The 16,589-nt window shown below is 40.4% G+C and overlaps 1 long non-coding RNA gene and 1 other non-coding gene across 3 annotated transcripts in view; one reads left to right on the plus strand and one right to left on the minus strand.

Moving 5' to 3' along the window:
• The window catches only part of 1700037F03Rik, a 53,505-nt gene that overhangs the window by 35,963 nt on the left and 953 nt on the right, over positions 1–16,589 (minus strand). The window lies entirely within an intron of this gene.
• Positions 2,319–2,439, plus strand: Gm23012. The gene has a single exon (XR_003950721.1). It is a non-coding gene; the product is annotated as a small nucleolar RNA SNORA24 (small nucleolar RNA).

Here is a 16,589-nt window from a genome sequence, read left to right on the forward strand (position 1 = left end):
TTGGCCACAGGAAGCCAGTGCTTCTCAGTATTAGAAACAATTCAGTTGCAATTTAATTTCCTTTTATCTGAGGATATGGCTCTTTACGTACCAAAGACTTCTATAGAGACGTTAAGGAAATCTTGTCCAACTTCTATGAGACAGCTAGTAACAAGTGAGCTCAATGTGTGCCCTGTCTCTAAGCTGAACCACAGTCTCTTTCCTTTGCATGCTTTTCATCTTTCCTAAAGTAAGAAACATGATTTTTGCAATGAAAAATTTTAAGTACATCTTTTCTGACCAACATTTTAACACGTAATATTTCAATATGGTTCTTTATGATGCATTTATAATATTTTATCTTCTAATGATAAAGATTTCAATCCAAAACATATACTCTGTCTTTTAAAGTCCCTAAGCCTATCAGAGCCAAGAAAATGACAAACACAAAATGAAGCAGGAATTGGATTCAGCAGCCAGACAGAGGCTCTGCCTTCGAGGTGTACAGATGTATCTGAAGCATTTAGAATTCTCCCACCATCTCTGTGAGTAACAGGCCACAACTTGAGTGGTGACTTTGGGGAAAATATCAAAACAACAAACAACAACAAAATAGTAATGCAAAAATCTTGTTTTCTTTTTTAAGAAGTTGTAATACTTATTTGCTTTTTAGGGGAAAATAACAGCTGGTACAAAAACTTGATGAAAATAACATTTATCTATTCACTGGGCTCACGCACAGACTGGAAATTGAAGCATATCTGCTAAAAAGACAAAAAGTTCAATTTTTGAGGCACTAGAAATCAAACTACTTTTATAAGAAAATTCTCCCAATCAGATATCATTTAGCTTTACTCTTACGGAAGTATCACTCCTCAAAAGGCTTAAATAGGATGAGTCAGTCATAAGAGTTAGGTCCTTACCACCTGTCACTCCACCAGACAGGAAGCTGGTTATTAATGGCTGGTAAGGTATTACCACAATCTGGATGCTTAGGCAGAATCCAGGGGCCTGCAAGGGATGTTTCACAGATGGGGGTTTAGTAGATGGTTTTCTTGTAATTTATTTACTTTTATTTATTTATTTATTTATTTATTTATTTTTGCCATTAATTTGTGAAAACACCAGATAAATGCCACGTGGACTGAGGTCTCACTCTATCCAATAAAGGGGTTAAAAAAAGGTATAGATACCATTTATTCTAGGTTTACAATCAATATCTAAGTTGAGCTTAGAAGACAGAGTAATGTTTGAGAAACAATTCTTTTGCTTAGGTAAGAATATTGAAAAGAAAATTGGTTAACGTACCTTACAGAATTTCCTCCTAGCCCTGATGTTCAAGGGCTAATTCTACTGTAAAGCTACGTTAAACATGATAACACAGTACTGACAAAGATAGACACATAGGGTAATACAGAGCATGGACGCCAAAAATAGGCCTCCACAGATATTAGTCAATTGATTTTTGCCACAGGTGCAAAGGTAATTCAGTTGGGGGACTGTCTTTTTAGCGGACAGTTCAACTCCAAATGCCAGAAAGTGAAGCCAGAGATTCCCTCAGACAGAAATGAATGGGCAATGGAGTTAAATACCATTGGGAAGTTCTAAGACTTGAGGGAAAGCATGCATAAGAAAACCTTGGTGACCTTGATGTAAGCAAAGTTCTTGAACATACCATCAACATTTCTGTAACAGGAAAAAAATGATAAATTGGAACTCATCAGAATTATAAGCAAGGTTGCTTTGCCAAAGAGAATTTTAAGAGAATAAAAAAGGGAAGACATGGGCCCAGGGCAAATGTTGACAAGACATCTACTAACAAGGAAGTGTCTCTATCTCTATCTCTATCTCTATCTCTATCTCTATCTCTATCTCTATCTCTATGTCTATCTCTATCTCTATTTCTCTCTCTCTCTCTCTCTCTCTCTCTCTCTCTCTCTGTCTGTCTCTGTCTGTCTCTGTCTCTGTCTCTCTCTCTCTCTCTCTCTCTCTCTCTGTGTGTGTGTGTGTGTGTGTGTGTGTGTGTGTGTGTGTGTGTGTGTGTAAAACAAAGCTTAAAAAATGAAAGTAATCCAATTCCCAATTTTTTTTCAAAAGGACAAAAGATGTGAAGACTTTGACAAACTAGATACACATGGTAAGTTAGCACATGAAACCAGCTCTGTAGCATTAGTCACTGGGGAAATGCAAATTAAGGCCACAATTGAGACATTACTATTCTTAAAAGAAAAACTGAAACCAGTTCAACTAACATAGTATACTTGGCCAAGAAAAGGGGCTATAGAAACACACACTATTCCAAAGATGGTTGAGTGGCATTCACCACAGGTGCAGGTGACATTCATAGCCAAAGTAATAATATTTGTAAAGAAATAACCTCATGGAAGACCTTATTCTTGCATATTAGCAAGGCTGTCACCATCTAACTGGTATCAGATACTGATTTGCAAAAGAACAGTCTTTATTCACAGGTTACTGGGAAGGCTTTTCAAAATAACTAGTGTTTTTAAGAAAAAAAAATAGAGATAAGAGATGAAGAATAATGAGAAACAGGAACAACCTGACTGTTCAAAGACAGTTACCTTTTGTGGCCTATGATTGAGTGAAATATAAATGTGACTGGCTGAGATTTAATTGTTTGAGAGCCTCTTATCCTGGCCGTATGGTACAGACCTGGAAGATCATCTTTAAGGAAGCTGAAGTAGGAGAAATGGTAACTTGAGGCATACCTGGGCTGCATGGGAAGACTGTCCCCAAATAAACAAATAGGACCATCTCTCTTGGGTAGGGTTACTATTGCTGTGATGAAACACTGTGGCCAAAACAACTTTGGTAGGAAAGGGTTTATTTGATTTACACTTCTATGCCACTGTTCATCATTGTACAAAGTCAGGACAAGAACTCAAACCTGGAGGGAGGAGCTGATGCAGAGGTCATGGAGGATGCTACTTATTGCCCCACTCTTTATGGCCTGCTCAGTCTGCTTCCTTACAGAACCCAGGATCACCAACCCAATGATAGCACCAGTCACAATGAGCTAGATCAATCACTAATTAAGAAAATGCCCTACAGCCAGGTCTTATGGAGGTATTTTATCAATTGAGGTTCACTCCTTTCAGAAACTCTAGCTTATACAAAGCTGACATAAAACTATGCAGCATCTCCCACACCCACTCCAAAGACACTGACAAAGGTATACTCTTAGTTTAGGTTATAGCCTATTTCCACATCAAGCTAGGATATATGATTTACTATCTACAGGAGCTAATTGGGCCAAGTATCAAGCCAGATTCAAGTCAAAATTATTTCACTATCCTCTATGATAGTAGATCTCAACTTCTGAGTTACAACTTCTTTGGGGCCGAATATCATATATTCTATATAGCAGATATTTTCATTATGGTTTATAACTAGCAAAATTATAGTTTTGAAGTACCAAAGAAATACATTTATGGCTGGGGATTGTCTTAGGGTTTTATTGCTGTGACACCATAACCAAGGCAACTAATAATAAGGAAAACAGTTAATTGGGGCTGGCTTACAGTTTCAGAGGTTTAGTCCATTATTATCACAGTGAGAAGCATGGCAGACATGGTGCTGGAGAAGAAGCTGAGAGTTCTACATCTTGATCCTCAGACAGCAAAAGACTGACACACTGCATACCTTGAGATATATGACCTAAAGGTCCTGCCTCTACAGTGACACACTTATCTAACAAGGCCACACTTTCTCCAAGAAGGCTATACTTTTTAAGAGTGTCACTCCCTATGGCCACACATTTAAACACATGAGGCCATACAGATTCAAACCACCACAGGTATCAGTACAACATGAGGAACTGTATTAAAGGGTTGCAGCATTAGAAAGGTTGAGAACCAGTGCTCTAAGACAACTAAAATCAAAAAAAATCTAACAGTACTAAATTACCAAATGCTGGGGTTGCAGAGAAACTCAAACCATCAAATGTAAAATGGTGCAACCATTTTGGAAAATGGGTAGTTTATTACAAGGGAAAGAACATTGACTGTTCTTCAGGTACATATGGGTGAATCTTAAGTACATTGTGCTTAGTGAAAAAGCCAGACTATTGTCTTCAGTTCAGATGGGATTTTAGAAAAGTCAATAGTATAATGACAGAGAATGGATCAGAGGTTGCTAGAGATCGAGGGTAGGTATGGTGATGGTCTGAACCCAACGGGACAGTACATTTTCAAGGAAAATCTTTGGTGGCTCTATTGGCTAATTTCATGTCAACTTGACACAAGCTGGAGTCATCTCAGAGGACGAAGTCTCAATTGAGAAAATGCTGGCATGAGATCAGGCTGTAGGTAAGCTTGTAGGGCATTTTCATAATTAGCGATTGATGTGGGAAGATCCAAGCCATGGTGGATGGCACTACCTATGGCTCGGTGGTCCTTGATGATTTAGGAAAGCAAACTGAGAAAATCATGAAGACTAAGACTTTAAGCAATACTCCTCCATGGCCTCTGCATCAGCTATTGCCTTCATGTTCCTAACCAGTTTGAGTTCCTGCCTTAGCTTCCCTCGGTGGACTATAATTCAGTCTATGTAATTCAGTCGTGGTTTATCGCAGCAATAGACACCCTACCTAAGGAAGTGGCATAGAAAGAAACATTTAACATTGTTTATCAATTGTAGCAAGTTATATACCCCAGAAGAAGAAATTTTACTATATAAAATTTTAAATGAATTTGAAATTTTTTATAATAAAGTTTTAGGATAATCAACATTCAAAATTCCCCCCAAACCCCTTCACTTTTGGTGTTGTTAAGGCAAATGTCCTATTTTTTGTCAAACATTCAAAATAAGCAAACAGTCAATCTTCTCAGACTTCTATAATCAGAGTGAGTGCCTTAAACATGTTAATTTTTAAAACTATGGGTGATAACTTTTTAAAGAAAAAGAAACTAAAAGTGAGGCAAAGATACTTAGCAAGTCCAAATCTACTTAATTCAGACAGTTTTCTTTATGTAAAGCACATTTTTCAACAAAGTAAAATCATCCTGCCTGGCTGTCTACACTACTGAGTTGCACCCTTGGCCACAGTCATAATAAATCGCCAACATTCTAGACTGTTGTTTTTAAGAAATGTGGGTACCTCTAGTAGAACTTAATGTTCCTTTGCAGGTAAATTTGCAGGGAAATAAAAAAGTGAGCCTTATATTTTTGTATTTTTTACATTAGTTCTGTTGTGAAATATTGAGCAAAAGCCTTGCAGTTCAAATAGCATGAGCTTTTGAATCATCTAGAATCATTTTCTTACACAACAGAAGTCACTTGTTTAGGGCAAGAATTAGAGGGACAGAATCAGAAACAGAAGTTTCCCTTATTCTCAGTCAATCCTCATTGCTCTGGGATCAGATTACAGAGACTCAGACATAGTTCTGTTAATTAGTCACTATTAAGATTAATTTGCTATAACAATTTGAAAGTGGCAGCTATTTTAGTATTGTGCAGCAATACTAGTCCCTGGAGCTAAGTAGATTTTTTTTTCCTTTCTCAGTTTAATACAATATAATGTCCAGTTAGGACAGATAGTATTTGGTATATATCCAGCAAACATTATTCAGTAAGTATATGATAATTATTGGCAGCAATGAGTTTTTAATAAATATTCTTTCAAAATAGTTGTTTGAGTCTCAAATTGTTCATCTCATCTCACTAAAGAATCTTGTTTCAAACTTCTAGTACAAAACTACCTCTGGACAGGCTGGAGAGATGGCTCAGGAGTGCTCTCCCAGAGGTCCTGCGTTCAATTCCTAGCAACCACATGCTGGCTCACAACTATCTGTAATGGGGATCTGATGCCCTTTTCTGGTGTGTCTGAAGACAGTGATAGTGTACTCATATACATAAAATAAATAAATAAATATTTAAAAAAACATAGAAAAAAAAACCTGGTCATTGGTCTCTCTGTTTACTTTCCAATATCCTCTTTTGTCCTCAGTACTTTCCAGATCAAAGAGCCATCAAGCTCCCCAACTGTTGTCTACACCTATGTCCTATGAGGGGTGCAAAGCCACAACTACCAAATAATCAAAATGACTAAAAAACAGTCATGAATACAATTCATTTTTCTTCCACTTCAAAAACATGTCTGTTTTCAAGTGACTGAAAATAGTGTCAAGCTAGGGAGATATTAGAAATACACATAGGATCACACACACAAACACACGTACACACACACACACACACACACACACACACACAGCAACAAATATAAGGGCCAGTATGAGTAGTCTACATTGCCATAATTCTAAACAGAAGAAAGGTATGAATCCCTTTCAGTGGGTTTGAGATTTGGGAAGATTCTCCAGTTCTTTCCTTCCCCATCCTCTTTCCTCACCATCTCCCTCAGCAAACTTGTTCAAGTCCATAACTATTATTGCTACAAAGGGGTAGATTTTGTAGCCTAGGACCCACAGTTTTTCAATGTTTTCCAGGCACTGAACAATACCTGTAATATAGGCTGACTCTCCTGATTTGCTTATTAGTTTTCCTATCACAACTTCTAGGAAACCAGAAATAAGGTAGGAATTTCTAGTACATATTCATCTCTTGTGCCATAACAGCCTTGGCAAAACACTCATTCCAATCCTCTTAGAGCCTCTCATAGCCTCCTCTGCCTCTCTGTTGAAGTCATCAGTACATGACTATGGGATTTTGTTTCCTTCCTAACTTGGCTTCTTTGCCCAAGTATCTCCTATTCTCATCTACTGCTCATTCTATTGTCTCCTTAATAGTTCCAACTTGGACTAGAGCAGTGCAGTTCTAGTCAAGAGCCTCCATTGCTTCCCCATTGCTAACAGGTCTGTGCAACTCCCCTGCCCCACCCCAAAGACAGGTGTGGAGAGCCTTTTCCCACTTGGCAGGAATCTGACATTGGCCAAGGACAAGGAAATGGGCTGCTTGGCAGGAATCTGACATCAGGCCATGACAAAGAAGTAAGTCCAGGCACGAATCTGACACGAGGGCATGACAGAGAAGTAAGTTCAAGCAGGAACAGGAACTTGACGTTGGTCAAGGACAAGAAAGTAAGAATCTGGTTTTAGGGTAGGACAAAGAAGTAGGCTTGATCATACTTAGAAACAACCATCACCAGAGTGAACATGGGACTTTGTGTTTATTGTCTTAATTGTTCCTTGACTATTGTCTTGTTTAATTCCTCAATGTACTACTCGCCCACAAGCAACTGAAAAAGTCAGATGCAGACACAGACACTAGCACCCAACCAATGGACAGAAGTTGGGACCCCTGTGGTTGAATTGGGGAAAAGCTGGAAGAAGCTGAGGGGGAGGGCGACCCCATGGGAAGACCAGCAGTCTCAACTCACCTGGACTCTTGAGATCTCTTAGACACGGAGCCACAAACCAGGCAGCATACACCAGCTGATATGAGATACCCCAACACATATGCAGCAGAGGACTGTCTGCTCTGGCCTCAGTGAGAGAAGATGCATCTAACCCTCAAGAGAATTGAGGCCCGAGGGAATGGGAAGGCCTGGTGTGGGAGTTGGAGAGTGAGGGTATCCTCTTGGAGATGGGATTGGGGGGTAGGGGGAGGAAGTATGGAATGGGGAGCAGTCAGGGTAGGGCAGAGGGCAGAGCAGGAGTGGTATAATGTGGGGAGTGGGTGTGGCGGCAGTCCCAAAGGCGCCAGAGACTGTAGCTAAGTCATATGACTTGCACCTGACTTCCTCATATAAGACACAAACATCTTGAGTGCTGCGCAGGTGTACCAGGATACAGGTGAATCCAATTTGGTGGAGATTTGCCCCTGCTGCCCTGATTAGCTGAAGCTGCGTGCCTGGTGAGGTGGCGTGGCCTGCTGTGCATGGATGAGAACTGAGAGTATATAAGAGTGAGAGGCCCGGGTTAGAGGGAGGATTATTATTCGAGAGAGGATTGTTATTATTGGGAGATATAAACAGGGGAGATATAAACAGGGGAGATATAAACAAGGGAGATATAAACAAGGGAGATATATGGAGAAAGAAGAAACAGGACTGAATAAATGTGTGCAGAAGGATCCTGTAGCAGCGTCGTTCTTCCTGGCCTGTTGAGTGCGCGCAACAGTTGGTGCTGAAACCCGGGACGAGAAACATCTTCAGGCAAGAGGGAAGACCCCCTGCTACAGGGAGGATTCAGAACTGCATAACGGGGAAGAAGGGGTTAATAAAAGTTCCCGTGAAACAGACTGTTGAGAAGGATCCGGTGTGGATTCAGAACTCTTCAGCTGGGGAAAGGTACTGATGAACAGGAAGAAGAAAGATGAAGACTGAATAAACTGCTGTTAGAAGGACTGGTGGTCACGTCGTTCTTGCTGGTCGAGAGTGGAAGCAACAAATGGTGGCCCGTACGGGGACCCGACTCCCCCACTGAGTTCAGAACTTTCAGCAGTCAGTGGTTGCAGGCAGGGTAAGTTCACGGTAAGTGAAACTTGCGACCCCAGGGGTTTGGGAAGGACCTCGGATAAAATTGAGGCAAGTATAAAGTTGCCAGGAAGGAGGCACAAAGTAACGATAAGGTTCCTGGCTTTGGGACAAGTTAAGGTTCCTGGTTTTGGGACAAGTTAAGGAACTATGATAACCTCAGTGTAGTGATCAAGAGATCCTCGCTGTGTAGTTATGCTTTTTTCTCCCATTGGCCCTTTGTGGGTAGGTCTGATAGTTTTGGTCTTTTTTGTTCTGATATATGGACTCTGTTACTGTTTGAAACTGTGTGTAGAGACAGTCAAGACAGGTCAGAAAATCCTTATAGAGCAACAAGAAAATATGTCGGAAGAGGAGAAGGGCTTAAAAAGAAAAAGGAAAAAGAAAGGAGACACAGTGTTATCAGGTGGACAGAAAGGACAAAATAAAAGAGCTGAGGCAGAGGAGGAAGGCGAATTAGCTTCTGCGTCCTTTCCCTATGCCTCCTCAGCATCCACCTGTAGGTGGACCTTCTGTCCGGAGATTTGGAGAGGATCAACCAGATCAGGTGTTGACGTGGGCGAGAGGGTCTGTTTGTGTGTTTCCACAGGACCAGATGGAACCTCTTTGGGTGCTGGAGAGATTGGTGAGACGCTACAAGAATGAGGCTCCTGATCCAGTTGCCCCTGTGGATGTGGTGGATGATCCCACAAGCACAAAGGATGGAGCCGAGATGGGAGATCCTTTCGGTGTTCCAGAAGCCGATACCAGCTCGACATGACGTTCAAATTTTTCCACGCTTTTTGATCCCTGAATTCCCCTTAAAGATATAGCCCCTCTGGCTATCTATCCCTTGCTTCAGGGAAGATGAGCGGGGATGAGAGCCCTGGGATGTATGCTTGTTATAGTGTGTGTGTGTTTTGTGTTTGGCACATGTGTTAGGTGCAGAGTGTGCGGCCCGCACTTTCGCCATGGTAGCGTAGGCTTTTGCTGCAGTGGAGGCGGGACAATCTCCTCAGATTCGGTTTGCCGCTCTAAAAGAAATTATGCTGCGTTATGCCGTGGGGTGCGAGGCTAAGCACTGCACAGAGGATAGCTTGCTGTTGGCATCCTGTGGAAGGCACGTCTGATTGCATGAAGGTTCAGTGTCCTAGTTCCCTTCCCCTAGGAAAAACGACACGGGAGCTGGCCAAGACCTCTCTGGGTGATGAGCCTAAGGGATGGTTTTGTGTAGGGCCCCTATGCTTGCACACTGGGGATCAGACCTCTACCTTCACCCATGAGGCTTGCTTGCAGCAATTAAGATCTGGCCATAGATTAATCAACATCCTGGCCTTTTGATGCACCTGCCACAAGCAAAACACAATCTCCCCAGGTGTGGCTTGGCATGATTGAGAGGTAGTCAGTGATAAGACTCCCTGGGCATGTCACCAACCTAAGACAGGGATCAAACCAATGCTGTTTGTCACCCAAGGACGGGTAAGGGGCATGGCTGCGGGGGGCTATCTACAGACATTCTCTCTGCCAAAAAAGAAAAAAGGGGGAATTGTGGGGAGTGGGTGTGGCGGCAGTCCCAAAGGCGCCAGAGACTGTAGCTAAGTCATATGACTTGCACCTGACTTCCTCATATAAGACACAAACATCTTGAGTGCTGCGCAGGTGTACCAGGATACAGGTGAATCCAATTTGGTGGAGATTTGCCCCTGCTGCCCTGATTAGCTGAAGCTGCGTGCCTGGTGAGGTGGCGTGGCCTGCTGTGCATGGATGAGAACTGAGAGTATATAAGAGTGAGAGGCCCGGGTTAGAGGGAGGATTATTATTCGAGAGAGGATTGTTATTATTGGGAGATATAAACAGGGGAGATATAAACAGGGGAGATATAAACAAGGGAGATATAAACAAGGGAGATATATGGAGAAAGAAGAAACAGGACTGAATAAATGTGTGCAGAAGGATCCTGTAGCAGCGTCGTTCTTCCTGGCCTGTTGAGTGCGCGCAACAGTATAAAGTCTGGACTGTAAAAAAAAGGATTAAAGGATAAAAAAAATTAATAATAAATTAGAAAACAAAACAAACAACAAAAACCTCCTGGGTTCTTTTTCTGACTCCTGTGACAGTCAGCTGATAGAAGCATCTCAAGGAAGGAGAAGTTTATTTTGGTGAATAGTCTGAGGGAATATCAACTAGTCCTTGCAATAGAGAGACATGGTAGCCGGGTTGGCTCTGTCCATACTAAAGTATCTTTAGAAGAAGCTGAGACCCACATTTCAGAAGATCAGGAAGCAAACTAGAAACCAGGATAACACCCTCATCCTTCAGTGCCACTCCAGTATTTATGTCTGCTGACTAGGCCCCACCACTTTCCAAAACAGCATCAGCAGCTGGGAACAGCATTGAATCTGTAAGCCTGTGGGAAGAAAGACACTTTAGCTCCGAATGCAAGCTTTGCACCACAATGCCAACTTTTCCATGAAGTTTCTCCTTACGAACTGAGCTGAATGATTACTAGCAACGCCAGCGTCACCAACTAATGTCTACACCACGCTTCTTGCAGAACTTGCCTCATCCTTGCAGCTTACTTCCTGTTAGATTCCACTGCCTAGTTCTAGCTCTGTAAGCGTCTAACCTAAAAGGATCATGGTGCTTAATCCAAAAAATTCCAAGCATTAGCAAAAGGTCTCCAAATAGTATACCATAAAAGGCCAAGGAGCAGCTGCTTGATTCAGTTTTTGAATAATTGATTGAAGATAAAAATGTGACCCATCACAGCTGGGATTCTAGCCCCCTAAGTTGAATCAAAATGATCTTCCAAGTTTATAGGTGAGCTATATTTATTGTATACTTGCTGCTATAGAAGGTACTAGAAGTAAGTATTAGGCAGCCACTGCTTTTTCTGTGCTTATGGTCATAAAGTAATTGGCATTTTCACATGGGAACAAATGACATTATTGGGGTACTTTTGACCAAAGACACATTGTCAAATAAATCATAGAAATGAATGATATACAATATAAGCAAGATATGACAACCATAAAATCTAATCATTTTGAGTTATCATGATTTTTTTCAAATGAGCATATAGATGCTCTGCATATTTATTACACAAAAGGTTGTGATGCAACACAAAATGTACTTTTCATAAATCTCACTAAAGTCACCAAAGCTGAGTGGATATTTTTGATATGCAGAAGGATGTTAAGTGTTGGCATGAAATGGCATGGTTCAAATGATTCAGTATTCTTTCAAAAGCATCAACAAAAACAGTTCCCAATGTACCCACAATGGTATCACAATGTACCCATCATGGCATATTCAGTTTAACTCTTCAGACCTCAGAGCTATGTTCAAAAGTAGATTGCTAGATTTGGAATACAAAGACTGAGGTATGGCTTGGCTCTCTTACTCATAATGTGGACCATATATAGCTTCTCTGAGCCTTGCTGATCTCAAGCACAAGAGTCTACAATAGCTGCTACCTTACAATGTTCTAAGGGGACAGAAATGCAGAAATAATATAACTTAACTACTTTTTTATTCTTGATAAAGCTTTATCAAGAATAAGCTAGTAAGCCCAGTATGGTGGGACAGGACTGTAATCCCAGCATTCAAAAGATTGGAGATGGGAGTTTGAAGCCTGCCTGGGCTCTTAAGTGAAACCCTGTTTCTTTTTTTGTTTGTTTGTTTGTTTGTTTGTTTGTTTTAATTTTTATTAGATATTTTCTTTATTTACATTTCAAATGTTATCCCCTTTCCTAGTTTCCCCTCCAAAAATCCACTATCCCCTCCCCTGCCCCCTGCTCCTCAACCCATCCACTCCCATTCCTGGTCCTGGCATTCCCCTATATTGGGGCATAGAGCCTTCACAGGATCAAAGGCCTCTCCTTCCATTGATGACCGACTAGGCCATCCTCTGCTACAAATATAGCTAGAGCCACAAGTTCCACATGTGAAACCCTGTTTCTTGATGATGGTATTGCTCACTATTAGTATGTTAGAAATGAAGAGCTGGGCAGACAAACAGCATATTTCCCTTCTACCTAATTCTTGAATTTATCTGGAAATGTGAGCTTCTTTTCAATACTCTTTTAGAATCTTTTTGCCATCTTCTGGGGCTTTACACTATGATGAAAAGCCAGAAAGCAATTATCACACATAAAAAAGAGATTGTTAATTACCATGTTATGGACAGTTCTCTGCATCTGTATCAAGAAAGGAAAGTTGTTTTTGCTTTGCTCTGCTCTGCTCTGCTCTGCTCTGCTCTGCTCTGCTCTGCTCTGCTCTGCTCTGCTCTGCTCTCTGCTCTCTCTGCTCTCTGCTCTCTGCTCTGCTCTCCTCTGCTCTGCTCTGCTCTGCTCTGCTCTGCTTTTTTGCTTATTTGTTTTGGTGTTTAGGGTATGCAAGAGAATACAATATGACTTTTCTTTCCAAAGGGCAAACAACCTCTTATAGATAGGTCTTCTAATGAGAAAAGACAAAAGAAAGAAAGAAAGAAAGAAAGAAAGAGAGGGAGAGAGACAGAGACAGAAATAGAGAGACAGAGAAAGGAAGGAAGGAAGGAAGGAAGGAAGGAAGGAAGGAAGGAAGGAAGGAAGGAAGGAAAAGAGAGAGAGAGAAAGAAAGAAAGAAAGAAAGAAAGAAAGAAAGAAAGAAAGAAAGGAAGGAAGGAAGGAAGGAAGGAAGGAAGAAAGAAAGAAAGAAAGAAAGAAAGAAAGAAAGAAAGAAAGAAAGAAAGACAGACAGACAGACAAGACCCAACAAACAAAATTCGAGAAAAAGAACTTTTTGGTTGTTCGAGGAGATTTCTAAGTGCCTGTGTGAAAATCTCCAAGAAACTACAAGAGTTTTAGGACCTCAGTTTCATCAAAACCACAGAATTGTTCTTGGATTGTGCTTTCTTGCCCCTCCCAGGCACAGTGGATAGGAGTGAGTTTGCATCCGATTGTTTACTAGGACTGGCTATTGTTATTCATTTATATGCCTCGGTGGAAGAAACGTTTCTGCCACGTGCTTGCTTGCCTGCCCCATGTGGCTGGCCCTTGTGAATGCACACTTTACTTACTCATGTGACTCTTTTTAACTCTCAGAATATAAATTTTATGGTGCTCTGAATAAACTTGGCTATTTCATGAGACTTTAGTCAGCTTTATTTATTGACTCCATTCTCCCAGGTCCTACACTACCTTTATAGTTAAAATGAAGTATCATATCTCTAAAAGAGAACTGTTGAATTCGATCAATCTAAAAAGAGTAGAGAATAAAGACACATCTACACTATCCACCTACATCTGTCTTGTTCTATTGCACAATCACTACTCAGCCCCATCTGTGAAGGAAGGAATAGAACAGATGATGAAACAGGAATGCTGCGTAGACGGATAGGGTACCAAGAGGCTAACCAAACTTTCTCTACATCTACCTAGATCAAATATTTTAAAAAGAGTCAGACTGCCCTAAAATGAGCAAAGAATCTTGGAGACTAACTGTAGAAAAAGATGGTCAGAAAAGGTTAGCCTGTGGGAAAAAGCAGGGGTTGCCTCTGCCAGGATATGCACTAACCAATCCCAGTATCCTAGTATACAAGAGCGAGAATGGAACTGGTACCTGAAAAACTGCAGTGATGGGCAGTCTATTCCAGAAAACTATTAGTCTTGGGTCTTCTTTGTATATATGGTTACAGAAAGACTCAACCTCCCTTCCCAACATCTATATAAGTACCACTCTTAAGCCTTTCCTAGATAAACATACAATCTACAGAAATACAAGATATTTGCTGAACCCCATTTCAGTTTAGGTTTTTTTTTTTTTGGTTGTTTTTTTAAATCTATATAGCACTCTATCTCTAATACTTCCTAACAAGAAATTATCAAACAACCCCTACACTTGTCCAACCTGGTCTTGAACTCTTAATTCTCCTGCCTCATCCTCTCAAGTGCTAGGATAAGCAAGCTTGTTACTATACATTAAAATGTTTGGCTAAATGCTAATAAAAATCAAAGGTTTCATATAAATGTTATTGTCTACTAGCTATGCTAAAAATTAAATCTGGCAATACTGGACGAGATCACTTAATCTGAACCAAGAAATTATCAGGTTTTTAAATACCTCCAACTCATCATAACCTAGTAGCACCATCGCTATGACATTTTGATCTGTTTCACTTATTTTGGTATCACATGGTTCCTGAAGATGTCAGAGACATCTGAAATGGTTGCTAAATATGTAGCAACCAGAGATGAGGGGTGACGGCACATCTGAAGGCCACGATATTTCTTAATGTTCAAGCAGCCTCTCTATGAACTCCACAAGTATACATCAGAGCCACGGTAGGTCCTGCCTCACACTATTTCCCTTTGTAATTGTGAAAGACAACAATATCTATTCAGTGTATATAGGTGCTAGGTTAAAAAGCTGACTCAGACTCACCTCTTCCAATTATAATAAGTTAGGCAGGTTCCTTTTAAATTAACAGGGTCTCTGATTCCTCATTCAGAAAATGAGTGAGTTTGTTTAGAGTGATTATTACAATAATTAGTATTGATATCTCTCCATCTGTATCACTCAACTTATCAAGAATTCACTTGGCCTTCAAGAGACCTACCTCCACAAAAACTTCTAGACTTTTTTTTTTTTGCATTTTTTAAAGCTCATCACCAACATATCCAAATTAGCATCTACTAATTCTCTAATTGCTTTGCTGTGTGTTGGTTCATTCACATTTATACAGAAAACTCCCCCTGGAAACCATAACGTTGAATATTTAAATTTTCCACAATGTTACACTTATCTGGCATTCAATGACTAATCATTTAAACTGAACCTGAACAAAGATACAGAAAACATGTATACAGTGGTAAGCCTCCCAAAGGGTGACTTTCATCAGCCTCCTTCAAACTATTCTTATGGACAGCACAAACTGACCATCTGGCTTGTATCAGCATAATCAATCAAAATTTCTGTTGGGCAGTGCTACTCTGGCATGTATGAAGATTGTTTCCATGCCCAGTTGAGAAGCTCAAAAGGGAAAAATAATGCAAATAAACATTAATTTGCTACACCATCATATTAGCCATTAATAAAGATTTGATTCCCAATAAAATAAGGTGTGAGAAAATTTTACCTAAAATGAAGATAATAATCTTCTACTAGAAAAGGGGAAAGAAATAAGACGTTTCAAAACTCCCCCAGCCTTTGGCTGTCATCAGAATTCTTAGTAAGAGGAGACTAAGTTAGGATGTCCTGTGGGTGGGGATTTACCCACCCTCACCGGAAAAGCAGTGGGATACAGGCTTAACTTGTTCGAGCAAACCCCCCCATTTCCATCTTCACTCCGCCCCCAAATAACTAAGGCGTTAGATATGTGTTAAGTTCTTCCCTAGAGAAGGAAAGAAAACAAGAAAGGTTCACACAGAAGTGTTCTCCAGACTATATTTCATTTAGATATTTGAGTCAGGTATATTTCATGTTTTATGAAACATGAAGCTTTTATTTTGCCCTGTAAAAGTACATTTCTTAATTCACCCCCTTGTTATTGCCTTAATTTCCTTATTCAATGAATTTAAGTGAACTGGCACTATACGAACACTAAAGTAATAGGTGGAAACCATGGGTTAACAGAACTCATACCAGTGGGCTGAAATCAGGACAAGCTACAAAGTGATCTGATGAAACTAGACTTGATACTCAGACTTTTATTTAATAACCACACTACAGAAAGAATTCCTTCTGAGACTTTCATAGCAAGCATTCATAGAATGCTTGAGGGTCTGGAAAAGGGGGGATTTACTAAGGTGTGGGGTGAATATAGAATTAAAGGCAATTATAGCCCAAATTGTATTTAAAAGCTAGAAAAATACCATGTAAATATCTATAAAAAAAAAAAAAATCCAGAAAGACGATGGTAGGGCTTTACAATAATGAATGTCTCGATTTTTAAAACAAAAAGGGATATCTTCTTTTTTTTTTTTTTTTTTGGTTTTTCGAGACAGGGTTTCTCTGTATAGCTCTGGCTGTCCTGGAACTCACTTTGTAGACTAGGCTGGCCTTGAACTCAGAAATCTGCCTGCCTCTGCCTCCCGAGTGCTGGGATTAAAGGCATGTGCCACCACGCCCGGCCAAAAAGGGATATTTGTACAGAGTGCCTATCCCTGCTTTTAAATCTTTCACTTGTTTGTTTGTTTGT

This window comes from Mus musculus, chromosome 13, assembly GCF_000001635.26.
Source record: "Mus musculus strain C57BL/6J chromosome 13, GRCm38.p6 C57BL/6J".
In the NCBI taxonomy this organism is placed as follows: domain Eukaryota; kingdom Metazoa; phylum Chordata; class Mammalia; order Rodentia; family Muridae; genus Mus; species Mus musculus.